Here is a 27,606-nt window from a genome sequence, read left to right as displayed (position 1 = left end):
GAGTTATTCTTCCAGATGAAATCTCTTTCCAGGGCAACACTGATATTGACAAAAGAGACCAAAGGGCTTGCTCTGAAAATTAGAAAATCCTGCACAGTAAGCATCCGTGCCTTTAAGAAGTGCTGCTTTCCCTTGATGTCAAAATTAACACCTGACTATTTTGTGACAATTTGTGAAGCTAAATTTATGAACAGTTCTCCTCGTTCTTGCTAAGAACAAAATGGCATTTTTACCCCACCTCACAGCTAGCCAAGTCGCACCTTTCTTGACGCACAAAGACTTGCAGTTCGTGGACAGAGAACATATTTGCTCACCTGTCAATAACATGGTTTCCATCTTAGATGGTTCTCACCAAGCTATATTTGAATATCCGTCTTCATTTCTGTGTTTAAATAGACATTCCAAGCTCAACGTGTGCCAATGCAATCTCTGGTCTTATTCCTGCCACTGTCTCCTTTGAGTTGTTATGTGACGCTCGGATTTCCGACTTTGTCTCTCGCTCGGATCCCCAGGTCTCAGAACTGCATTTATACACTGGTGGCTTTGCCTCCACCCTGGACCCAGCTCCATCTTCTGCTGGATATTGCAACACAACTCCCCAGCTAACCGCTGCTTTCATTTATGTCCTTGTTCCACCACAACACCGTCACCCCCTCCTCTTGGTTTTTATCTTCTTAGAGACAAGATTGTTGACCTCAAACTGACTAGCTCAGCTTGGGTTCTGGGTACATAGACATGAACCCCCATACCCAGTAATGGTGTCTTTCAAGCTTATTTGTTTTGTTGGTTTTAATTGTTTGTTGTTTTATGTTGTCCTTTTGAGCCTGGATCTCATTTTGTAATCTCAGGTTTCTGTTAGTCCTTTACCTCAAATGCTGGAATTACAGGCCTCCAGGGCTAGCTTGCACTGTCGTGTTCATTCAGAAGCTATACTGATGCCTCTGAAATACCTAATACTTAAGTGTTAAGTCAGATCCTGTTCTTTATCTGCTCCAAACCATTCTCAAGGAAAAGACGAAATTCTTTAATGGCCTGAAGCTGATGTCTCAGGGTTTCTGTTGCCGTGATACACACTGTTATCAGAAGGAAGCTGGCGAGAGAAGGGTCTGTTTGGCTTACACTTCAACCTTAGAGTCCACCATTGAAGGAGGTCAGGGTAGGAAGCTGGAGGCAGGAGCTGATGCAGAGGCCATGGGTTCGGAGCAAGGGTGCTGCTTATTGGCTTGCTCTTACTTCGTTAAAGAATGCAGGACCATCAGCCCAGGGGTAGCACCACCCACAGTGGGCTGAGCTGGCCAATCTGCACCAATCACTAATCAAGACTTAATTTTCAGCTCAGTAAGTTAGATGAACTAGCCAAGGCTGCTGCTGTTAAGTCTTCTGCATAGATCCTCAGAATCCATGCAGAAGGGGAGAACCGATTCTCAAAAAGCTGTCTTCTGACCTTATGTATGCCATATGCCCACACATACAAATAATAATACACGAAATAAATATGTAAATAAATAAGGTAATCTCTTAAAGACTTAACTTTCCCCAATGATAAGAAATTATTAACTGAAAATTCAGGGAAATATGAATGACTCTGGAGTTGGGAAAGCTGTGTGAAATAAAATCTAAAAAGCAAAAGACATTTAAAACAGGAGAACGGAGCCAGCTGGGTGCAGTGGCACATACCTATAATCTCAGCATTGATGGGGGAGCAGAGGCAGGCAGATCTCTTGAGTGCAAGGCCAGCCCAGTCTACAAAACAAGTCCAGGATAGCCAACGCTATGCAGAGAATTCCTGTCTTAAAAAAAAAAAATAGCAAAATGACTCAAGTACCAAGAAGGTCGGACAGGTGTAGCTGGCTGTAAGATATCTAGCATGAACATGTGTTTGAGCATGTGTTCTCCAGCTGGTGGCGCTGTTCAGGGACTCTAAGGAACCTGCGTATTTATAAAAACAGGAATGGCTAAATAAATGATTGTGCATTCATTCTATGGAAGACCAGATTGCAATTGTCTAAGCTCAGCAAACCTACTCCTACTGACAGGAAGAACTTAAGTGCGGCAATGTGTGTATAACTTTGTTTTATTGAATTCAGTTTTGTTGTTGCTGTTGTTGTGAGACAGGTTCTCCAATATCCCAGTCTTGCTTCAAACTCTTTTTGTAACTGAGGATGACCTTGAACTTCTGATTCTCCTGCATATATGTCTCCCAAGTACTGGGATTACAAGCATGTACAGCTGTGTCTGTTTTTATGTGGTTCTGGGATCCAAGCCTAGGGCTTTCTGCCTGCTAAGCAGACATTCTACCAACTGAGCTACACTGCCAGCTCCTGCATTATTCATTTTAAAGTACATGTGCATGAGCACCCGCGCGCACACACACACACACACACACACACACACACACACACACACACACACATACCTTCTTTCTTAGGAGTAACTATGGAAAAGTCTGGTAGCATATACATTACATTGATAATGGTAAATAGTTCCAGAGAGATGACTAAGAAAGAGAGCATTAGATGGAGAGACAAAGGGAATCCACTGTAATCTGTAAAGTTACAAATTTTAATATGGAGAAGCTATTGCAGTTGGTAATTTAAATTTAACGAACAAATAATTTTATGCCATCCATGTGAAAGAAAAGAAAAGGGAAGTTATAATAAAATGTAATCTCTTTCCCTGTCGCTGTGAACAAGTACCTAACAAAGACATCTGCAAGGAGAAAAGATACATTCCAGTTCTCAACTTGAGATGGTGCTTGGGCAGTACACGCCATCACCACGCCATCGTACTATGAATCCATCAAGAGATCAATGCACTGGTTAGGTCAGAGTCATCATGATTCAGTTGTGTCTGGAAACACTGTCACAGACACACCTGGAAGTGTGTATCTCTGCCTCCCTGGGTGCTTCTAGTCAACTGACAGCGAAGATTAAGCATCACATTAGATAAGAAAGGCAGTTTTAAACTGTTAAAGTAAATGAAACAACAGTCTTTGTAAAATCTAAGCTATTCTTTCTTCCATTCTTAGTTCTGAGGCATCCAAACAGGCTACAGTCACACACTGTCCCTATCACCTTTTGTCCTCAGTTGGATCTTTGTATTTTTTAATTAACTTTTATTTATTTATTATTTTTTTAGATTAATTACTGTTTATTCACTTTGTATCCCAGCTGTAGCCCTCTCCCTCGGCCCCTCCCAATCCCACCCTCCTTCCCTCATCTTCTCCTATGCCCCTCCACAAGTCAGGTCTCATCAGGAGTGGATGCATTGTCTTCCTCTGTGGCCTGGTAAGGCTGCTCCCCCTTTCATGGGGAGGTGATCAAAGAGCCAGCCACTGAGTTCATGTCAGAGAGTCCCCGTTCCCCTTACTAGGGAACCCACTTGGAGACTGAGCTGCCGTGGGCTACATCTGTGCCCATGGGGTTCTAGGTTATCTCCATGCATGGTCCTGGGTTGGAGCATCAGTCTCAGAAAAGACCCCTATGTCCAGATATTTTGGTTCTGTTGCTCTCCTTGTGGAGCTCCTTTCCCCTTCAGGTCTTTCTGTCTCCCTCTTCTTCCATAAGACACCCTGCACTCTTCCCAAACCTCAGTTGGATCTTAAGGATGTCAGATGTCTTCAGTGTCCTACTTTAGTTCATGCTTTTCAGGTGATATTTGAATTTTCCACCCAGCCTGCCATGATACATGTTCTGCCATGATACATTTCTGATGTGACTACTCTGGAAAGAGAAAATATCTTAGTTTAAGTATATTAACATGTTAATCAAAAGAAAAGTCTTGTTTAAGTCTCAGTACCATAGTCATTGGCAGAACAAATTTACAATTTAAGAATTACCCCTTTTTCAAACTTTTTAATTTGCACATTCAGTGTTTTGTGTTACCGGGCTAATTGAATTTGGCTCTCGCTGTGAAATGTAAGACTGAAGGCCAAACATACAAACATTTATTCTTGATAACCACAAATGGGTTATGGTTAAGATAGAACCTGATAATTTAAGGAAAATTAACTTGTCTAAAGTGAAAACAGAGAATAATTCATGAATGGACTCATTTTTCTTTCTCAATGCTCATTGGTCGTTAGCTGTGACATGTTCAGACCAGTGGGAAAACATTAGCTATGGTTAATGGACTGAATAGATTTATTTAAGAAGAAATATTTAAAGCCCTGAAAGCATCAGCTTATGTTCACATTTATTGGCCACAGAGACACGGCATACGGTATGCAGCAAATTCTGCTTCCTCCCAAAACTCCATCTGGGGCCCACCGGGAGTGAAAGAAACACAGATATCTACGTTTCAGAGTCTTTTGGCCACATTTTAGCTTTCTTTTCTCATTGCTTATTTCAGTATTTTTCTGTGTTCCTAATTAAGGTCTCTATACTCTGGAAGGAAGCCCGGGGTGTGGTGAGCACATACTTTCTCAGGCAATCAGGTCTGGATGTGAAATCAAGTCTGGCTACTTTCAAACTCACTTATACTGGAGAAGGCCTTGTGCTGCTTTCTGAGTTCCTAGATAGGCTAGGAGATGGGATCACAGCTTTGACATCCCCAAAGGGCATACTTACGACATGAGAATGCTGTGAGCCCTTAAAATGTATGTCAAACAAATATCACTTACTAAGGATTCCACAGACTTTTAAGAAAAAGAAACCGTCATCAGTAATGAAAAACTAATAAATAAAAAAACTGATTTTAAAATTTTACATGGAGGAACTGAATTCAGGAGGGTATATGTAATGAAACAGAACAGCCTCTCTCAAAGCCGCTTTTTATCTAAGAGGGAAAAAGTCATATGACAGGTGTAGGAATGGGATCTGGGATGCTTTCCCTGACTTTATATAAGTTTTTACAAAAAAAAAAAAATTCTATCACTCCAAGAGTCTTTAAATGTGAAAGTGGTTACAGTGGCAAGATCTCAGGAAACACAAGAAAAGGTCCAAAAACCTTCCACTCCCTTTGGAGTTAAAAAAAAAAAAAAAGAAATATATATATATATATATATATATATGTATGTATGTATGTATGTATGTATGTATGTATGTATGTATGTATATATAAGAATCATAGGGGTTCTGAGATAGCAGAGCAGGGCAGAACACCAGAATTTCTCCCAGAGCCTCTCTGACCTCCTTGACTTTTCTCATTAGCCCCACAAGTGTCAATCAGGATGCTCCCACCTGCTAGCTTGGAGCCAGGCTTGGTAGCAATCTGTCTGTCCTACAGTAAAGTATTTATTTAGTTCTCACTCCCAGCACAAGCAGCTGATTTGAAACCCACCCTACACTTACTGAATCTTCACTTTTGACACCTAACTCATCTTTCATGCTTGTAGGGAATAGAGAAGAGGTACATGCATCTCTCTTTCTCGAAGACTGTCCAACTCAATAGGAATTCAGAACAGTGGGGTGAAAGTGAACACATGTACAAAAAGGTATAAAATCAAGTTTAAGGACAGAATAATCACTTGCCAAAGTGTATAGACCAAACAAGTATCCTTAAAGACATGAAAAGTGATGGAATTAGAAATGTCTATATTATAGAGGAATGTAAAAGCTATCTGTTTGGGAGGAGTTGTTTTCTAATAAATTCTGAGCAATTAACAACACCAAAAAATTTTCTGCCTGTGGTGATACTTGCTGGGAAATAGACACTAAAATTTAAGTCAGGCAAATTTCTTACCCAGAATGAGAGCAATATTTAGTATTTGAAGATGCTGTTGGTAAATGTGGTCAACTCTTCTGTTTACAGTTAAACAGGGATAGAACTGGAGTAGAAAAATATTTGTCTCAACTATTCTCTTTCGGTTTCATAAAAGACTTAAAACCAACAGAATCCAAGCCAGAGAACCAAGTGAGCTATGCAGTAATTCTCAACCATGGGTAATCTTATCCCTCAGGGGACATCAGGCAACTTCTAAAGACATTTTTGGTTGTTACTAGCAGGTTGGGAGGGGGAGGATGTTGTGAATGTACTTGTTCCTAGTGATTGTAAGTCACAGATGTTGATAAACATCTTAGTTCTGGCCCCTACAGCATACAGTCCTGCAGCCCAAAAGTCAGTGGTGTTGAGATTGTGAAGCCATGAAGGACACCATCAGAGCATTATGACTTTTACCACAGTTTATGCTTCATAACATGCTGAGTCCAGGTCTAAAAACAGTGCTAACAGTACGAAGGATGGAGTCTCACAGAAATCAAAACGGGGCACATGGCGTTCTTGTACCAATAAAACTGTATTTCTAGTATCACAAAGAAAACAAACGCTTTGCCAAAGATAAAAAGACTAAGTCTAATCACGAAGAATCATTAGAAAAGACCCTAAATGGAGGTCATTCTACAAGACAAGTGACCTGAAATCTTTAGAAACATTAAAAAAGGACTAAGGAATTGTTGCCACACAGGTGCTTGCGTGTAATCCACTCTGAGGAACTGATGAGACATCTGGACAGAAGCTTATTCGTACTAGCACTGGGGGAAAAGCTTACTCGTACCTTTCTCACAAATTTGGGTTTTTTAAATTTTATTTAAAATAAAACAAACACATTCTTGTGAAAGTAATGATGTCTGAAACCCATATTAATGTAACCTCCACATGCAATCATACCCATCACACACACAATAATAATAAATTTTTTAATTTAATTTAATTTAAGGAACCTTTTCGATAGAGTACTTATTTATTTAACATTGTCTTATTAAATTTTTATTTCTTCTCTCAAATTTGTCTGGGAAGATGACGATTGTATGGATTACTGAAAGCAACACAAATTGCATCTTTGTTCAGTCAGCAGTTTCCTCTTATTAAAATCTATACTTTTTTTGTCTATACATTTTTACTGTAACAAAAATGGGCCAGGTGAATGAGGAGGTAAGTAACCATATGTCGGACATAACAACTTTATGCTTTTTATAATAACTAGCAAACCGTAGATACTGCAATTAGATTAGAGGACCCAGGGAAAAATCACACAATCTCACCTGAAAATAAATAAATAAATAAATAACGCACCAGGGAAAATACAGCTCCTTCAAGAAATGATGTTGAGAAAACCAGTATTCACAAATCGAAAGATGAAACTAGACTCATACCTCTTACCCTGTACCCAAATCAACTCAAAATAGGTCAAAGACCTTAATGAAAGACCAGAAACTCTGAAAGTACTGGGGGGGGGGGATACATTTTAACATGTAAGCATATCTAAAAAGAAAGTCTAATACCTTAGGAGATAATTCCAACAATCAACAAATGAAATGCAAAGGCTTCTGAGATAGATATCAATATCTATATCTATCTATCTATCTATCTATCTATCTATCTATCTATCTATCTATTCTGGAAGCTGTCTCTTCATGCTGTTGATATCAACAGCTTCCAGAGACAGCTTCCAGAATGGGAGAGAATCCTTGCCATTATACATTTGATGGGGAGTTAGAATCTACAAAATCTATAATCTACCAAAAAAGAAAAAAGAAAAAACCAAACATCAGAAAATATCCCATCAGTAAATGAGCAAATGAACTGAACAGCTGGATCTCAAAAGAAAAAAAAAAAAAAGTTCAGTAAATACTTGAAAAAGTTTTCAGCATTCTCAGCCATCAGGGAAAGGCACAGTGAAACTACACTGAGAGCATGTCTCTCTCCAGTCAGAATAGCTGTCATCAGGAAAACAAACGACAGAAATGCCGGTGGGGATGTGGGGAAAGAGGATCCCTTATTCGCTGATGATGGCAATTTACACTGCTGCAGCTTCTGTGAAGATCCATAGGAAGGTCGTTCAGAAAACTAAACGCAGAGCTATCCCGGAATGCATCCACACTGCTCCTGGGAGTACAGCTGAAGGAGTATAAGTCAGCACGGCGCAGGAATACTTGAACAGGAGTGTTTAACATCAGGCACGATTCGTGAAAGCCAGGACACAGAATCAGCCTAGATGTCCATCAAAAGAAGAACAAATACATTTGTATATACATTGTGTCCCACCACAGACAGTGATGAGATGATGTCATCTATGGAAAAACAAATGGAAGTGGAGACCATGTTGAGTGTAATTATTGAGGCTCACAAAGACAGATGCTGAATGTTCCGTGCAGAAACCGGATGCAGTATTTAAGCTAGAGAACACTCGAGTAAAGTGGGGAAGGCCATGAGAGGAGTCGGAAGGCCTCTAAAGCGAAAAACAGAATAACAGAGGGTAATGGAAAGGAAGAATGACTAAATGTTGCGTGTTTTCTCTCCTATGTAGAATCTAGATTAGTGACAACACGCACACACATACACATACACACCTATATGACATGAAAGGAGAAGGAGAAACATTTGGGTGGAGGAAAGGAATCAGCAAGAGAATGGAGGAGGAGCGTAGTGAGGAACAAATATATAATCTTATATAAGCAAAGTATAACGGTCTATGTGTGTATGAACATCAACATGGAACCTGGTCTTCTGTACATTAGCTTAAAATTATTACTATTGTTACAGTCGATGAACTCAGACAAAAGTAAAAAAAAAATTAAATAAATACATGAAACTTCTCTGTTTCTCACGAGTCCCACTGAAAGAGCAGCCACTCTGTGTGCCCTACAGCTGAGCTGTGTCCCCAGCCTTAGACACTTTACATACCTACTTCTTAATCTCCTCTCAAAGGCAAGCCATTGCTCTAACCTGTTGTTCATTCATGTCCTCTGTGCTGGAGGATGAATGCAGGGCCTCGGCAGGCTCGGCGATGCAAGCTCCTCACAACATGCTTATGGATTCCCCAGAACTTAGGTGACCGCCTCATGTAACCAAGATTCTGACTTTTTTTTTTTTAGTATAATTAAAAACTTTCGTAGTCATTATGCATATAGCACGCTGACTCTCTTTCTTCGAATAGTAGATACTCTTCTAGGATGAAGAAACAACTCTTAAAACCCAAGAAAGCCCGCTCAGATCATCCCCTGGTCCCTGGTCTGGCCCTCACGTTGACATAAAGGTGGAAGGAGAGAACCAACTCCGCCAAGTTTTCCTCTGAAACGCCACACGTGGTGCTCATAACACATATGCACGCACACACAAACACACACACATACGTACACTTCAGGTATGCGCGCATAATGAATAAATAAGTATAATCTCATCGCTCCAGGAAACGGCACATTTGGAAAGACAAAGCAAGCACACTTCACCACCCGTCTCAGCCAAAGCCTCGAAGAGCAAATGGCAGGCTTGTCTTCATGAAGCCTGGCTGCGGAAGCGGCGGTTCTCAAAGCAGGACTCCCCAGGGGAAAGCAGACCGTGAGCGCACAGGTCTCAAGGGGGGTTCAACTTGCATCCTTGCTCAGGGAATCGACGTGCCTCTCTCGTCGGAAGGACTCCCCTCACGGAGCACATCTACCCGACAAGAGGCTCTCTAATGTGGCTCTCCGCTTAGGTCTGGACCACAGCATCTCTCAGAAAGCAAGAGGCCACAAGAAGGTACTCGCCACTTCAGTGAATGCATAGAGTGGGTTGCTCAGCCTGCTTCGAAACTCCAGTCCAGCAAGCTCCCTCCTAGCAAATCTGCCCAGCAACTGAGAGAGAAGTATGCTGCCTTTAAAAAAAATAATAAAAAATAAGAGTCTTTGGGTCTGCCAAATTTTTAGGAGTCGACGCAAGATTTGAGAACAATGGGAGGAAAAGAGAACAATGTGCTCTCAGAAGCATCACGTGTGTGCGGACTCCCCTATTTTTCAGAATGGAAATGCGCTTATTTTCCTTCTGATTGTAAGCGCATTGTCGCACAGTGCTGAATCACTTTTCAGGAAGCCTGTTGCCGTTGAGTTTCCCACTCGCAACACATAGTGTCCGTTTCTCATTGCCCTCTGTATGCTCATGTCGGAATCTTTTAGTCCTTTGTTAATGTGCTGGCTGAAGCGAGATCAAAACTTTTTAGTTTGAAGTTTTAATTTCCAAAAAGGTTAAACAGGCTTCGATGGGCTTACTAAAATTATTTTATGTATCCATTTTGTATTCATCTCTTTATCATGGTGTTTGCTTTATTTATTTAAAGGAACTCCTTATTTCAAAGGCATCAATCTTCACTTCACTAAATCACAAATTGCTATTTAAATTCTAACTTTGTTCATGAAGGTTGTTGGTATTTTTGTTTTGTTTGTTTTGGATGAAATGGGGCTACTGTAGCCTAAGCTGGCCATGAACTCATTAAGCAGCTGAGACTGGCCTTGGGGTCCTGATCCTTCTGTTACTCTCTCCCAAAGCTTACGAGTTTCTGCACCCATGCCCTGCTCTGCTGTTGGTATTTTTGCTGTTTTATTTTTTTATTTTTCCATTTAAGAGCGTTCTCCGGTTTTCATGGAGTCAAATTTATTTGACAATTTTGGCTCGCTGGGTTTTAAAAACTTTTTGCTTGACACTTATGTCGGGAGTGCCCGGGTGTGTATGCTTGCCACGGGGTGTATCGGAAGTTAGAGGACAGCAGGAGGGAGCTGGTTCTTTCCTTCCACGGTGAATGGCTCCAACTCAGTTGGTCAGGATTGCAGCAATCTCCTTTGCCCATTGAGCCATGTCACTGGCCCAACTTCCCGGAATGTTTGTTTGTTTCTTTGTCTTACTGGGAAGGTCTCCCACACCCACCTTCTTTTTTTTTTAAGTTTATTTATTTATTTTATGTAGATGAGCACTCTGACTGTGTATACACACACCTGCAGGCCAGGAGACGGCATCAGACCCCAGTGTAGACTGGTTGTGAGCCACCATGTGGCTGCTGGGAATTGAACTCAGGACCTCTGGAGGAGCAGACAGTGCTCTTAATTGCCGAGCCATCTCTCCAGCCCCCACACCTACCTTCTACGTACATATTTGGGGGATTTTAAATTTTTCAATTTTTTTAACTTAATTTTCTTGTCTATCTAATATATATTTGAGTATGACACAGAACTTTAATTTCACTTCTCCATAGTCATCTCAACCCTGGTTGGTTAAATGACAATGCTGCTTGAGATTTGATATGTCTCTGCCCTCCAGCACTAAATTTCTATATGTCAGGAGTTGGGCTGTTTTGTTTGGATTTTTACTTTCTGTCATTTTTTTTTTCCCCTTAATATCCTCACCTGATGCAAACTGATTTTGATACCACTATGAAAGTGTCTTAACTTGGGTGGTTTCAATTTGTTTTAAGATTTATTTTATTATTTATTTATGTATAGATCTGTGTATGCACACGCAAGCAGGTGCTGACAGAGTCCGGAAGAGGGTGTCATGTCCCCTAGGGCTGGAGTTAGCGGCAGTTGTAAGCCACATGAAAAAGAGGGTAGTGGACTCTGAGCTAGGGTCCAATGCAAGAGCATGAAGCTTTCTCCCCGAGCCATCTCCCCAGCTCCTCAAGTTTTATTTTCAGATGTGGCAAGGCAACGCTTTCAACTTGTGCTTCAAAACTTTCCCAGCTGCTGCTGAGGGGTTTATTGCCTCGACAGCAGTTGGGCACTTGGAGAATTCAATATATGTAAGTATTTTGTTAGAGTGCACAAACTTATAAAAGGCCGAAAGCAAACACTTTCATAGGAAGCCTTCGGCACCCCTTCTCAAACATAGTGAGAGTGTTCACTGTTCTGAAAGAATACGAGCAGTGTGAGTGCTATGGATGGGGAATTTTCCAGTCCACAAATGCATATTTTCTGGGCTCGTTAAATCCGCTACGGTCTAAAGTGTGGTGAAATGTGTGTGTATATAGTAGATTCCCTTCGTGATATTTTTAAGACATTAAATTATCATGTAGCGGAAAGAGTGCGACTTCCCAGCCTCCCCCCCCCACCATTATTGAGCTATGTAGACTTGTCCCGACATCTCCAATAGTGGTACCTTTCAGTTATGTTCATTCCTGCTGTGTCCCCTTGTTAGATCTTGTTTATCTGGCCCTATTTCCTTTTCTGCTTCAGCATTCCTGAGTTACCTCAGCAAGTATCGATTTACCACGCACATCACTGACACTCCCAAATCTGTAAGTGGGCCTCCTGGGATCTCACAACACCGAGTGCTCCCTAATCGTGTGCTATTGAAGTTGTGTTGTTTTCACCTGTATCCCTGTGAGAGCGGACAGGCAACGCCAAGTCAACACAGCAGCCCAGCCTTGGTCCCTGCTGTGCTCTGACTATGAAATGTCTCCATAGGCTTATGTGTTTGAACGAGTGCTTGTCCTTCGGTAGTACTGTGTTGGGAAGGTTGTAGAACATTCAGGTGGTGGCTCCTCACCTAATGGTCACGGGGGATTTGGGGGGGGGTGTGAAGACCTTTAGCCCCAATCCCCAGAAATCAGGTGTGAGTGAACACCCAGGCTCTTGCTCCTGCCACCCTGCCTTTCATTCTGTTTCCATATCTTCTCTGCCATGGTGGACTTGATCTCCTAAAAATACACAGCAAAATAAACCCCTTCTCCCTTAAGTTACCGCCGTCGGGGTATTTTATTACAGCAATGAGGAAGTAACCAAGACAGCACTAATCTGCACGAGCCTGAAACAAGGATTACTTAATGAGTGCGTGATGCCTGTCGAATGTGAAGTGGGAGACACAAAGACCTCCACTTCTGTACTGTCACCGAATTGTTTCGACATTGAAGTTGTGGCATTTTGCCATTTCCAGGATTGCCTCTCCTCCATCTGGATCCCTCCTCCCAAACCTCCTTCCCACTACTGACAAGCTTTCTCACACGGCGTAAGGACTCCGCAGTGCTCCACCCATAAGCACATGTGAGACCCAGCGAGGCCAGCTGCCACATACACTCGGCATCAGTCTAGCCTCCTTTTGGGCTACAGGAGCCAGGCTGGACCCCGGGGCATGTTCTTCACTGCAAGCAGATGGAGAAACTCCCTCTAGAGTCACTCGATTCCACGGAGCCCAAATCCTTTTAAATCCCACACTGTCATGGAGATAGCACTGTGGAAACCCAACTGTTGTGAAACTGTTTAGAAACAGAAATGGAAATGACAATGTAATCCAGCCAGGCACCCAATCACAGGCGCCTAGTCTTTCATTGCCTCTATGTGGGAAGCAAGAGCTCTGTCTTTTGTCTAATTTGTTTCTCGGATGGACAAAACTCTTCACTTGTTGAGAACCCACAAGCCACTTCCATCTGGCTGCTCCCCACCCTTGTCCTCTCTTCTCTTCAAGCTCAGAGTTCCTCGTGCTCATCTTGGTAAGAGTCCATCACAGTGCATCACCAGGAACATATGTGTGCACTGGGATTTCTATTCCCTGGGAGCTGGGAATGCTGATGCGCATTACAGCATCGCTAAAATCTGTAGGAAGTGATGCAAGGGGGAAGAAAAAAAAAAAAAGCTGTGGCAAGGAAGGGGAAATGAAGCAAGTCTACTCCACATATCCTCTAGAAGCGATAGAGACAGGGAGCATGCGCACGGTTGGGGAAACTCAGCGGTCTTCATCAGCTGGGACTGTCAGCAGGGACATTCATTAATTGTCAGCTGTTGCTCCACCACTTGCAGGGGAGTGGAGCAATCCTAACTCCAAAATAGATTTCTGAGGATGAGAGCCTTTCCAGCTAAGGACCGCAGGAGAAGCCTGGCTGCAGAGTTGGTTGGTTTGTTTGTTTGTTTTTCCATAAGCTCATGTGAAAAGCTAAGGAGCAAACAGATGCTAGTTAAGCCAATGTGGACAGGTTGAGTCTTGGACTATGGTATGCAAGTACGCCTGATAACATTCTAGCTTGCTACCAGAATGCATCTGGACCTCTGTGGTCGGAGTGACAATCCACCCTCACTCACCCGATAATATCAGCTGCTCAAGAGTGTCGGTTGATTTCAGTTTACTGTTTAGAAAAAAAAAAAAAAAAAAAAAAAAAGCAGTATTGTGATCACTAGAGGTGGGAAGCAGGAGACAGACCCATAGTCTTTGGGTTTTTTTTTCCCCCTGTTGGGGGTGGGTAAGGATGCAGAGCCCTTCAATAGTAAAAACTGATCAGGAGTGTTTGCTTCCTCAGATTCATGAAATTTAATGAATTTAACTTAAGAAACACTTGTTCAGCCCTTGTAGAAGTCCAGTCTCAAGCCATAACTGAACCTTTTCTTAAATCACATTATTTTAGTTTGCATTTATCTATTATAAAATAATCACAGTAATCTCTCCCTCCCTATTTAGCTTCTACTGTTTAGAGAAATTTATGGTAAAAACCAATGAGTGCATTGGTTTTTATCTTAAGAAAGGTTCACTTAACTAAGTAATGTTTATAAAAATTTTCTTATAGGTATTCAAAAGCCTGTCCTGTGAAACTTAAAACTTACAGAACCCATCACAAATTAGTTCCATGTGTACGACCTAAAAACGGAGGTTTTAGAAGATCTTCAGGCTGCATCAACCCACTGACCTGGCAATCTCACATGACAGAGCAGCTTGCTTCCAATGCACCTGTTGCCGTAGAATGGAACTGATTAATCCCTTCCTGTTGTTGTGGACATTGTTTGAGAAGCTGGGGTGTGGTAGAAAAAGCATAGACTGAGGCAGAACAAAAGGGATAAGGCCAGACAGACTTACAGGGCAAAGAAACGTCAGGGAGTCTAAACCAAAGTAGAATCTGTGGTTAGAACGACTGGGAAAGTAAAGGGAACACCCTCCCAGAGGAAAGGCATAAAGTATGACACAGACCGCAGAAGGAAAGGCTGGACCTAGGGAGCAATGTCATCTGTAGGAAGTCTTGAAGGGTGATGGGGTTCCTCAAACCAGATTGCTCACTGGGGAAAGAGAAGGCAAGGCACAGACCCAGACCCTAGTCAAGCGCAAACTCAGGAGTGAGCACCAACAGTAGCAAAGCCAGCTGCCACCAGACTCTGAGGCAGAAGCAGGGAGCAGCTGCTCTTCAACACCTTATCCTCTCAAGAGCGAGCTCCAAAATAGCAGAGTGATTAAGAGTGGATGAGCACAGGCTGGGAAGTGCCTGGACTCATTTCAGCCCTGCCACCTGCTTGCTGGGGTCGGGGTGGGGGGTGGAGGGAGGCAGCCACAATTCTCTCAGCCGCTCTATCTGTCAAATCAGTGCGTATGGGTACCTATCTCAGACACCTACCTCCCAGAAGATGTCAGCAGCCAATGCTGGCTGCTGTGATGTTTGTCAGACCTGTGTATTGAGATGGGTATGCTAGGACTCGGGCACCGTTGGTTCTGGTCCTTGCTCTGAACCTAGTTTACCTGTGTGCCACTTCTATAGAACTGAAGTGCGATCACAAAAACGAACCAGGCATCAGTTAGTGATTCTGAGTCAAGACCCTAAAAGCTAAGTCAAGATATGATTCTGCGGTCAGTTCCGCTAAGGAGGAAATGTAGCTGCTAGGAGATGTGGGATGTGCCCACTACTAGGCACTAGGACTTGGAAACTTCTGCCAAGTGACTTCCCTTTCAAATGGTCCTAGATAATTAGTTCCAACCCATGAACACAAATTAGAGTCACATGAAAGGCCCTACATAGGCCAACTTGGAATCAGAACCTCTGGGGCTGTAGACACTTACATCTTCAAAGTACTCCCGAGAGACTTAGATATAGTTACCATTGGGATGTCCTCCATGGGCTCGTGTCTTTGAACACGTGATCTCCAGGTAGTAGTGCTGTGGGCTTTAGGGCTGTGGCCTCACTGGCAGAAGTGGGTTGCTGGGATTAGACCCTGAAGGTGGTATCTACTTTGGTTTTCCAGACCGAGTGCTCAGTTGCCTGGTCTACCTTGCTAACAGCTCTCACCGTCACAGATCAAGCCTCTACAGCTGCCATGGTTTCCTGGCTGTGATGGGCTGTTCCTTCAGAAACTCTGAACCAAAGAACACCTCTCCTCTCTTAAATTGCTTCTGCAGGGATTTCATCGTAGAGATAGAAGCATAACCAATACAAGAGAGTTAAGAAGCACACACCTGGATGATGTGATGGTTCTCAGTTGAAGTTAGTCTACAGGTATCCATGCTCTTCCACATCCTGAGAAAGACGGCTCCAGAACCCAACCTACAAAATCACTGGCAGCATAACTCAGAGCCCCCATTCCTGGTTGCTATCAGACTAGACACAGAAGTGCCGAGAGGTTTAGAAAATCTTACAGAAGTCTCAGTAACTCTTAAGTGAGAATGATAAATTGTTAATATCTTCCACTTAAGAGGCATTCACTGAAGACCAGTGTGGAAATTATCAGTCAGTTTTGTTGCCAAGAGAAATTTAGGATAATTGAATGAGATGGGGGGAAGTTTCCGGAAGCCAACCAGTCAAGCCCTTTATCTCTAAATGATAGAACACTTTAGTATTTTCCTCCTTTGAATATGTTATGTCTTTTAACTCAAAGTCAGGAAAGGACAAAGGGGGTATTCTGAATTTGTTGTAAGGGGATCTACAAATGAAGCAGAAAGCCTTGATGAAAAAAAGAAATAACATCTCTGCCTTTATTTTCTGTTCCATTTCTTTGTATTAAACAGATCTAGGCCACAAAGGAAAAGGCAGCTTTGCTTCAGGAAGATGTTCAGCCTGTAAGCCACAGTGTAAGTCCTGTGTATCAGCTAAGAGCACTGAATTGGTGTGTGCTGGGAGACGGCACCAGGCTGGACGAGTACAGTTGCCAACGCTGCTTTCAACTTTCAGAATTTCTCGGAAGACAGAAATTAGTTCTATTATGCATCTTCATTCTATGTGAAGCATTCTCTTTGGGAGAATTATTTGCTCCACTGGAAAATAAAGAATCAAAGCACTACATGTACTCCATCAAATTTTCATTAGCAACATGGAGAGATGCTCAGTGGTTAAGAGCCCTTGCTGCTCTTGCAGAGGACCTAAATTCAGTTTCCAGCATGCATATAGAGCTGCTCAGAATGGCCTGTAACTCCAGATCTAGGGATCCCAGCACCTTTGGCTTCCATGGGCAGGCACCTGCAGTCACATGAACATACCTACACACGGGTGTCTTCATATGAAATGAACCAAAATAGTAAAAATAATTATCTTATATTTTTATATTAAAACTACTCCACCACCACCACCCATTTTTATCAAACTGGTCTTTTTTTTACTTCAGACAATCCAGGAGTTGAATGTCAACAAGTGAACAGAATCTAAAAATTTTCCCAATTATTTCTGAACGACCAGATATTTAACATCATGTAACTCTTGTATTAAAAAGATAAAAGATAGAGGAAAAAAAAAAAGTATCCAGCAAAATGTCTTGTCAGGGCCGCACAGTAGCCAAACACCTGCTACAAAGCATCAGGTAGCTGGGTATGGAGGCCACACCTTTCATCCCAGCACTCAGGAAGCTGAGGAAGGAGAATCTCCAGCTCAAGACCAGCCTAGGCTACAGAGTGAGAGCGTGTCTCAAAAACCAAACATTTTGAAAACTACCAGGTAACCATTCTTAAACCACAGCAGTCACCGTACTTCATTCTACTTTGTTTTGTCTTTTGTTTGGATTTGATGGGACAACTGGCTGCCCTTGACATCCTTGACCCAAACGGTCTTGGGAGAGAAACGGTAACTAAGACTTGCTTCTGTACTCTGTGCCCCAGGTTTTCTACCTCTTCTGGGTTTGCAAACCTCATTGGCCATTGAAGCTTCTTGTTCTGCTTTGGGAACCCTGGAGAAGGGCCCTTCAGTCTGTCTAGCCTTTGCTCTTGATGAACCTTCTGCATTGACAGGGGCGAAGCCCTTCAGTGTTGAGTCCCTCATTCTCCCTAAAAAGTGGCTCAGCCACTGGGGGTGGGGTTCGTCCCTGAGCAACTTCCTGCATTTCAAAAAGACGGTTGAAAATTAGGCACAGAAATGGTCAAATCCCCTGAGTTTGAATTTTACATCTACCACCGGGAAAGCTACTTAGCATGTATAAACCTCATTTTCCTCATCTATGAGACAGGGCTTAAAGAGGTAGATCATTTTTCAAGTATGTTTGAGGCCCTGAATTCAAACTCCAACACTTAAAAACAAAAACAAAACAAAACAAAACAAAAAAAACAAAACAAGGGGGGAGTCATAGAGTTGCTATGAGAAGCAAATAAAATCAGTCACATGATATGCTTGGCATAATGCCTAGCACAAAGTGCTCTTGTGTGTAGACTGGCTGTTATCATCATTTGCATATATTACATATGCTACATGTAAATGTAATACAAACTGCTACTGTTATCACTATATTATGTATCGGATCATTCTGCAAGACATGGGGCTTATATCACCTAGGGTTATATGTAAATACATAATAGCCACTGTTATTATTATGTTATGTATCAGATCATTCTGAAACATTTGGGGCCTAAGTGTTCCAGTTACTGGTAAAACACCTGGTATGTTTGGCAATGATCTGTTGAATGGGCAGAGTTTTGAAGATGGGAATGTTTTACCAAGGTTGGGGGACCCCCTGAGGAGTGAACCCCACAAACACAGCTTAAGAGCAGAGGAAGCAACAGAGTGTGAGTAGAGCATTTGGTTTGCTGCTGCCCAACCCAGCAGATGATGTCCAAAAAGACAGTGTGTGAAAACCAAGGATCTAAATGCCAGGCTGTTCTTCAAGCTTGTGTCCCTCACTCAACAGTTCATGAAGCACAGAGAGCCTTGAATACCTCCAGTGTCACGCCTCAAGACTTATAGAATAATTGGGAAAACTCGGAGCTGGCAGAACTTGCTAGCTCTCCCCAGTGAGCAGACCATCTTTGTTTTCATTTTAGTGTGTGTTGTCGTCACAGTAACTGCAGGCTCCAGACGCAGGCCCGGCGTGTCATTTCCTCGTGTATTTCTCCTGCCACACTGAAATAGCATTATGAACTCAGCAGTGCCTCTTTCTTTCCTGTTGTTCTGTAGCCCAAGCAGAAAGCCCTAAAATGAGTTACCCGAGGCATAAGTCTATTAAAGAAAAAGAAAGTTAATTTACCCCTATTACTGCATTGCCTATGACTCATGTGCGTCTGTGGGGGGGAATAATTTTTGCAAAAATCCTACAGATAAACAAGACAAGTTGGCAGTAACTTGATTGTCTTGGTGATGTCAGCAGTCTACTGTTTTCAATCAAATCATCTCCTGGTCTCAGATCTTTAGAGAAATTTTTTTTTTTAAGAATGTATTTGACCAACCCTCCTATGTCCATTTCATGGCTTTCTTACATATTTTCTTTATAGAAGTAAGGAGTAAATAATTCGCTTACTTAAAGTACCTAGGAGGAGTGCAGGTACAATGAAGACAAAAGAAAAAACAACTATTCCTAAGTATAGACATATAAGGTCCTTGGCCACAAAGCAACAAGCATTATTTTCCCCAAGCTTAAGTTAAAGCAATAGGTAACAACAGCGTTTAAGCAAAAAAACTCAAACGAGAAAAATCCTTAAAGCTTAAGTGCTTGATTCAAGTCAAGTTACTTGAGTTAAATTCTGTCCTTGCTTTAAGATATCCTTCGATTTGTCTTTCACAGGCTCCAGAAACATATAAATCATCCAGTATTACACACTGACACCATTTCCCAAAAAGGAAAAGCAACACAAAACTCCATGCTTCAGTGTCGCTGTGGCTTGAGCAAAGCCCACAGGGGTGGGGAGCGTGGGGCGTGAGAGCAGTCTCCTTACTTCATTTCTCTGCCCAGAGTTTCTCAAGTTGCTGATTGGATATTTAACAGTGAAACTGCCCAATTCAGGTTTGACTTCACTCCTGAGTTCTGCCACAACAGGCTGCCTGGACTTTGAAATTAAATTACCCTAGCTACTACCAGACAAAGTTGTATTCTGCCAACTGCCTCATTAGGGAAAGAGTAAGATTGGCCATTTAAGGAAAAAAATAACATAATTCCTGAAATTCCTATATTTTGGTCTTAGAACCTCTGCAGTGTGTCTGCAAAACCAAAAAAAGGGCTTTTTCATGCCCCCTTCCCCCTCCATATATATGTGTGTGTGTGTGTGTGTGTGTATTGTGTATGCATGTATGTATATATGTATACATGTATATATGTATAGTTTCCCTCCTCTCTTCATTCTTTCCTTTTTCACAACTAGGTTTTTCACTGGAGAATGCCACAGCTTCCTTTCGTACTCTGCCTGTCAACTAGGGAAATGGGATAGAATCAACTGGTCTCATGGCCATCCACTCAAGGTTTGCTGCTACTATATCTACTTAGAAACTCCCCCTGATAAGAATACTTTGCATATTTTTGCTAAGTTGGGTGTATACAATGTACAGCATATGCACAAATATCTTTGTAACATACATCACTTTTGTTTGTCTTGAGATAGACTTTCTCGTAGTTTCTTTTTTTTCTTTTTTTTTTCCTCGTAGTTTCTAAGACTGACTAGAATTAAGAGTAATGAATAGCAAGAATTCATTTTCTATTTCATAAGGTTAAAGTTAGCCTGAGATGACTTTGTTCTGGTCTTTTCAGTTTATCTACTACTAGGTTAGTGAAACAAAACAAAACATCTAAAAGAAGACACAAAGAATAATAAATTTAAGATCCTCTCTGTGCTGTGGAGTCTGCATTACCTAGTGTAGCTGGCTGTGGGAAAGACAGCCAAGCCCTAAGTATAAAGACATTTTATCTCCAAGTGCAAATATAGAAACAAGAACAGACTACCCGTGGGTGATTTCTTAACCTTTTTGGTAATGCTTCTAGAAGACACAAGACTGCCGAGTGATAACGGGGTTGGGGTGCAGCATGAATTCCATCTGGAATTACTGGCTGCTGTTCAAACTGCGTCTGCTTAGGGCGCCCAGCAGCAGACTATGACCCAACCCAGATTCCAATGTAGAGAATGAGTTCTCTTGCCTTTCTTAATGACAGTGAACTTCAGTTTACAACCTATTCGAGAACTTTATGTGCAACTAGGATTCAAATAAACAACTACACTTGAAATGTGGCAAGAAAGGTTAGATGAAATTTATTGGACAACCCATCAATCATACCTATATGATTGGCTGTTTAATCTTCATACAGCACAGTGAGTACAAAACACTGTAACCCTGAGGGAAGGAAACCGAAGCACAGGGAATCTGCCCAAGGGCAAAGTGAGCTGAAATCTGAGTCCAGGTCACCAGGCTTCCCTGTCACTTGCTGTTCTTGACTCCTCTTCTGTGACTGCGTCCTTACTACGAGATCTTCAATAAGATTCAAGGAAACAGTTACTTCACTAGCGTATCTTTTTTATTTTGTTTATGTGTACTAAAGTACTACACATAAATCTAATTTACAATGTAGATTTTTATGTCATTTTCTAAGTTGTTACCAATAATTTTTCTGTTAAGCATTTTTGTTAAAGCAGATGTTAACCTAAGTTTTCCCACCAGACCCATAGCTTTCCATTTGAAACATAAAAGTAGGTAAGTGAGTAAAGTGTGGGTTAAACTCTATAACACACTAAATCTGAGGCACCTATTATAATTATTATTATTATTATTATTTTTAATGCCTTGTGGTTAAGGACTTAGGTAGGGGTGGTGCGTATGAGGCATGTATTTGTCTTGCAGAGGATCTGAGTTCAATTCTGAGCCCCGTGTCTGTCAGTCAGCTCACAAAGACCTGACAGCTCCAGTGGGATCCTACGCCCTGGCCTTTAGGCACCTGCACGCATGTGTATGCTCCCGCGTGCGCGCGCGCGCGTGCGCGCGCACACACACACACACACACACGTGCACGAGCAATTAAGAATAATATAAAAACATTTTTAAAGAGAAATGCTCATCGAACACAAAATCTACAATTTACACTACTTAGAATGTGTAATCCCCACCATTTCACCCCAAAAGAATAACTAAAAACTACAACCATGTGGAGTCCACTACTTAATGAAAGTATTAACTAGCTCACAAATCCCAGTGGAAAACCAGCTTAGAATATAAGGAGAATGCTTTTGTTCTGGTGAATACAGAGCATATAGCCTCAAAAGACTTGTTAATTCTTGTTGTCTCAGCAGAGCTACGAGTTTCATGAAAGATTGAAATTAGTACCAAGAAACATCTGTGTTTAGGAAGAAAATATCTAAAACGACCATGATGTTTAGATGTTTTGTTGTTCGTGGCCAGATTTTAATCCACGACTCATAAATAGAGTCATGATTTAAATGAATTGACCAAAGGTAACCATACACAGATCTTTTTGGCCTTAAAAGATGATTAACAGAATTTTGAGGCTTAGAAGTCTAGTTTCATACATGGGAAGTAGGTAGGCAGATGTCCTTTTGGTATCATGCATGAAGCATGCAATGTCCTTGCTCCATTCAGATGTGTAAACTCGGTTAAAACTGGCAAAACTATGAAGATTTTTCATGGAGAAAAAATTTGGGCAAAACATTGTTAGCCATATTTCTTAGTTGGCTCTCTTGCTTTTATGCTTTCTCACATACTCATCATTAGACACCTATAACCTAGGAAGTTAATAGGTTGTCCACAGTGTCCACAGGGCCAAGAAGCTCCAGAGCTGTCCAAAAGATTTCACAAATCAGTCCCAGGTTTAATGAGGCCAAGTCTGCCAGGAAGAAGCTTGACTCAAACAGCATCTGACTGTCCAAACTAAGGCGTCACTTCCAAAATCACTGTGAAGGCGGGAGGTGGTGGTCTGGGCCTGAAAGGATAAACAAGGTCTCTGCAGGGGCAGAGTAAGCGCGCAGCCCCAGGCAAGGTGAATGGCAGGAGAAGGGCAGAGTCTTCAAACGTCCACTGTTCTTGTGTTTAAGGAATGGTCCAATACCCTCAAGTACCTGAAGCAACAAAGAATTCCACTTTGGATAACCAAAGTGTAGAGAAACACAGCAAAGTGGAAAGTTAGTCCCCGGTCACCAGCAGCATGGCTGCGGTGGTAATGAGTCTGGAAGGAGGCAGCAGCAGCACCTTCATCAGACGTGAGCTGAAGAGCCCGGCAATGAAGTCCCACGACATTCCAAAACAGCACACAAACATGAACCAGAGTCTGTGTTCTCACAGAATGTGATATTTTGTTCAGACAGTGGAGGAAACCACATGGTTTGACCTTAACACCTCTTCATTCTCAAAAGGAAACTTACAAGCGTGAAAACAATCAACGATACTCAAAACTCCACTTCAGCAGGCATGGCTTTCACTCGGGGCCAAGCAGTGTCCTGTTATCTGAAAGCTGTCTCACTGACTCCAGAGAAAATTGAATGTCTCAAACCAATGGTAGGTTCTGGCCTTCTACAGGCATGTGGAAGCCAGCAATGTGACCCTTCCTAGGACTAAGAAGGGGAAAATGCAGAGCATCTACTTTTGACATTTCATAAGCCTTTCAAGACGAAGATGTTTCATCTCCAGCTAAGTACCATGAGTTTCCACTCCAAATCGGAGACTAGCATACACACTATTATATGTTATTACATAGGATTAGCTTCATTTACTTTGCAAACTAATCATGTAATCAGAACTGTGAAGCATGATATACATGGAAATGACAGTATTATTTCTTCTTCCTAAATACACACTGAATAATCATCAATCGACTCTTCTTAGAATAGGAACATTTGCCAAAAATGTTACATATTCTCATTTGTCAAAGAAAAAAATTTCCCAAACTAGTTTATAAAAATTCTTTTTTTTTTTTTTTTGCATTGACAAAACTGGACACAAATAAGCTCTTTGTTTTGTCTTGTCTTGTCTTGTCTTGTCTTGTCTTGTCTTGTCTTTAATAGCAGTGTTACTCTATAGCCCAGGCTGTACTAAAATGTACTGTGTAGCTACTATATCTCTCAGGTTGGCTTTGAACTCACAGCAATCTTCCTTCCTGGGTCTCTTTACTGCTGGATTACAACCGTGAGCTTCCAAGTCCAGTGACTGATTTTTTTTTTAAATGATAATTGATTTTTTAACGTTCTTCAGTATTTCTTTGATATTAATCTTAGATTTATTCATCCAAACTCTCTGGATTATTTAAAGAAATAATCCATTCTCTTATGCAAATTTGGCCGAAACTAGAAGCCACCAGGAATCAAAACAGACCATATCAGACGTGTGTAGCCACAAGCTATGTGACTGAACATGAAATCGTTCGTGTAAGCAATTCTGACTAAAGTGCATGCCACCTCTTGGAGGAGACACTACACCCTCAGAGGATGCGAGGATACAAGAACTTGCTTCACACAACTGGAAACAGTCTTACTCCCACCCCTCCCCCCTAAAAAAATGTGGTCTAAGTCTCTTAAAGAGGGATCTATTGTGTCTGCACAAAAGCAATCGTTCAAGTTAATTACTTTAATTAACACAACGTTCTCCTCAACATTCGACCCCTGCAAAAGCAGTGAATCAGCAGCAGGCATACTTTGCGAGTCAGACGCGTTTTGGGCAACGGCAGGCAAATGAGGTCAGCAGCACAAGGTGTCCCGGTGCCGTCAGAGAATCCGGCAAACCGAGCCGGCAAGAAGCGGGTCAACGACACAGCAACACACACACCGCAGGACCTTCCTCAGTTGCCACACAAGCTGTTTAGCTGGTTTCAGGAAATAAAAGCTATTTCTTCCCCCCCCCCCCCTGCCCCGGGGAAATGTCCCCTCCGTGGCTTGGCTACCCTGGTTGTGAAAGGAGCTGTACTTTCGTCATATTTCTATTACCTGCAGGAACATGAAGAACTGGCTTGATGGCTATTGAGATATCACAAAACGTCTCTTTAAAAGGGAATCAATATGACTGTGAGAGAAGTTTCTGGTTCGTTTGTTGGTTTGTTTTTTTTTTTTTTTTTTTCATAATTCACATAGATTCTAATAATCCCTACACGTGCGGGGAGGAGTCCAAGGCAAGAGACAAAAGTAGAATTGGAGCAAACCGTCCTCTTGTGGAAACAGATTACAGAGTAAGTAGCTCCTTCAGGGGTAGGGGTGTGGAGGGGAGCTTAGGTCTTACCTGCTGGCGGCTCCTTCAACCAAAGGTGTGCTGTCTCTCGGCTGGTTTATCCCTTGTAGAACCCAGTGGCTTGTCCCACAGCCCAAGACTGAGTCCTGGAAAACTAGCCAGCCCAAAAGAAGACCGAGGAAAAGGCTTTTCCCACTGTGCTGGGACTAGCCAGTAGCTGAAGTCATACAGGAAACGGCACAGAGTAGCTGCAGCTTCTCCTTCAGTCGGGAGCAGCAGGAATTGGAAGTCGCCTATCTCCCACCCCGACTTTTGTTTCAAAGTTTTTTTCAACTGTTGCTAGGTGTCGTTGGGCTCTGAGATTAGGTTTCTCCTCTGCTGCTCCCCGCACGCTGTCAGCGCAGCGACTTTTGTTGGGGCTCTGGGCTGCGCGTGCTATATTTAACCAGTGTTCTCAGCGAGCCCAGCCTGTCAACAGCTGAGGAGTTTGCAGCCGGCCCTGCTCCGTCCCTAGGCAGCTGGGTTATCAGCCCCGCAGCCCCGCTCACCCCGGAAAGACCCTGGGAAGCCCGCAGACCCTTTTAAGGGTCTCTGCTCCTTTCACACAGGTAATCACTGTTTGCACACTTGAGGAGCGGGACTGGGGTTTTTTAAATCCGAAAGGAGACTGAGCGTCAGTTGTCTTGGGCAGGGCAATCTCCCAAGGCAATATTCTCCTCTCAATTAGACCCTTAGATAAGTGTCGGGATTTTTTTTTTTTTTAATGCATTTGATAGTGCGCTGGGACGGTTGAGAAAATTCACAGTGAGAGATCATTTCCAAGCAGCTATCATCATCAGAGACTTACATTTATAGCTTGATCGCTTAATCACGCTTAAAAGGTGTGCCCTGCTGTGAGCGAGTGTTTTTTAAATAAGGCTACCATAAAAGAATGTTGACAGCACTAGGATTCCGAAAGAGGCAGAGGCAGGAAGGAAACTCTTATTATTCCCACTCAAGTCATTCATTCACAGCAGCACATGGCAAACGCCCCAGAAACGCCAGGACTTGAGACTTCGCTAGAGGCTGACCAGCTTGAGTCATCATTAACCCTCAATGCCCCAAAATCTGTGAGGAAAGGAAATACCTCCACCTTAAATTTCAAGTCTCAAGATTCCCCCCCACACACACACTTCATTCTGTATCCTATGATATGAATCTGCCAGGTTTTAAGACTCACAAAAACGTGTGTTTAGTGCTTGGAATTACTTAGCACATACAGGAAATTAATGGTGATCGGGAGCTGCCGGAGAACCTTCCTAGAACATTGCCCTGGCAAAACTCAACACCGCCCCTTTAAATGTTGACCCTCTATTCCCAACATCAAGTCATCATTTTAATGATAATCTTCCTTTTAAAGTGGGTTTGGGGGAGCATGCCTGTGGTCAGGGAGCTAGAAGTTAGAAGATCTAGAGTTTGAGACAGCCCGGGCTACAGTATAGCAACAATCTGTCTCACTAGAATAAAATAAAGATAAAGATAACCAGAGGTGGAGGCAGGAGGATCAGCAGTTTAAGGTCTTCTTTTGATACCTAGTGAGTTCAAGGCAGCCTGGGATGCCTGGAAGACCCTTTTGCACACAACATAAAATAAAAATAAAAAATAAAGATTTTTTTTTTTTTTACATGACACCTAAAGGTGGACCAAGACGACATGGGACGACAGCAGCAGTATATTCCAATAGCTGCATGTGTGTAGGACATGCCTTCTTTGCTACATAACCCCACCGTCCATGTAGGAATGCTTAGCGCTTTACATAGCCGAAGATGAGTACGGCCTGTCTGTGTCCTCATGCTTTTGTTCTGTTTTGGTTTTGGAGATAGGGTCTCTCTGTGTAGCCTTGACTGTCCTGGAACTCACTCTGTAGACCAGGCTGGCCTCGAACTCACAGAGATCTGCCACAGAGAAGTGCTGGGATTACAGGAATGCACCACCACGCCTGGCTGCCTAAACTGTTCTTAATTATACTAGGCACACAAACAGCTCATGCTCATAGTCTGCCTCTGCCTCTGTCTCAGTCTCTGTCTGTCTGTCTGTCTGTCTCCCTCTCTCTCTCTCTCTCTCTGTGTGTGTGTGTGTGTGTGTGTGTGTGTGTGTGTGTGTGTGTAATGTGAATTTATCTTGAAGGCTTTTCCCTCAGGAACAATTATTCTGACTAAAGTATTTCCTACATAGCCCTCAGAGGAAGCGCTGCCATTAAAGACTACTAGAAATGTGTGATTTGTCCACAGCCAATGAGGAACTGATTTTCAGCACATATTGTTCATATATGAATGTTGAGCTGCACCCTTTCCTACAGTCTGTAGTGTGAGCATTCTGGGAACCTCTGGAAGTGTAAGCTCAATTTCCCAACTTCAAGGATGAGTCATGAGGAGATTTTTTTTTTCTCAGATTGGTATCATTTGGAGAAAAGGCAAGTGAATGAAATAGCTGTCAACACACCATGTCTAAATCATTTCTTAGACTAAATCTTCCCCTTGTTTATTTTTTAAAAACACATAGTAATGTAGTGACTTTCAAATGTGAAAAGTTATTATGTTCCCAACACATCAGTGACTAACTGGTGAGATGTTTACAGGGCAACACTCAAGACTGGAGAGGTGTCAAGAATAACCCTCCATACAGAGATGCCCTGTTGATATTTCGTGCCCGGCACTGAGTATTTGAGGACAAGCCTATGAGTAGCAGATAATCATCTTGTGTTGCTCTTTGCTCAATATCCAGACACCATATTCAATAATATGTCCCAAGAAATATTTCAGCAGATGGGGTGAATGAGAAGTCCGTAAGAGCTGAAAGACTGG

General features: G+C 42.3%; 1 protein-coding gene across 4 annotated transcripts in view; it reads right to left on the bottom strand.

Annotated features, from left to right (window-relative positions):
• Positions 1 to 27,606, bottom strand: part of Filip1 (filamin A interacting protein 1) — a 198,174-nt gene that overhangs the window by 140,168 nt on the left and 30,400 nt on the right. The window contains exon 1 of one of the 4 annotated variants that reach the window (XM_055602539.1): positions 24,815 to 25,065. The exons of the other annotated variants lie outside the window; for them this stretch is intronic. The gene's annotated coding sequence lies outside the window, so the exon portion shown is untranslated. Of the gene's footprint in view, positions 1 to 24,814; positions 25,066 to 27,606 lie in introns of those variants that run through there. 4 annotated transcript variants of the gene reach the window in all.

Source organism: Psammomys obesus, unplaced genomic scaffold (genome assembly GCF_907164565.1).
Source record: "Psammomys obesus unplaced genomic scaffold, mPsaObe1.curated_primary_1811, whole genome shotgun sequence".
NCBI lineage: Eukaryota > Metazoa > Chordata > Mammalia > Rodentia > Muridae > Psammomys > Psammomys obesus.
Note: the sequence above shows the minus strand (reverse complement) of the source record. Positions and strands in the feature narration are given on the sequence as shown.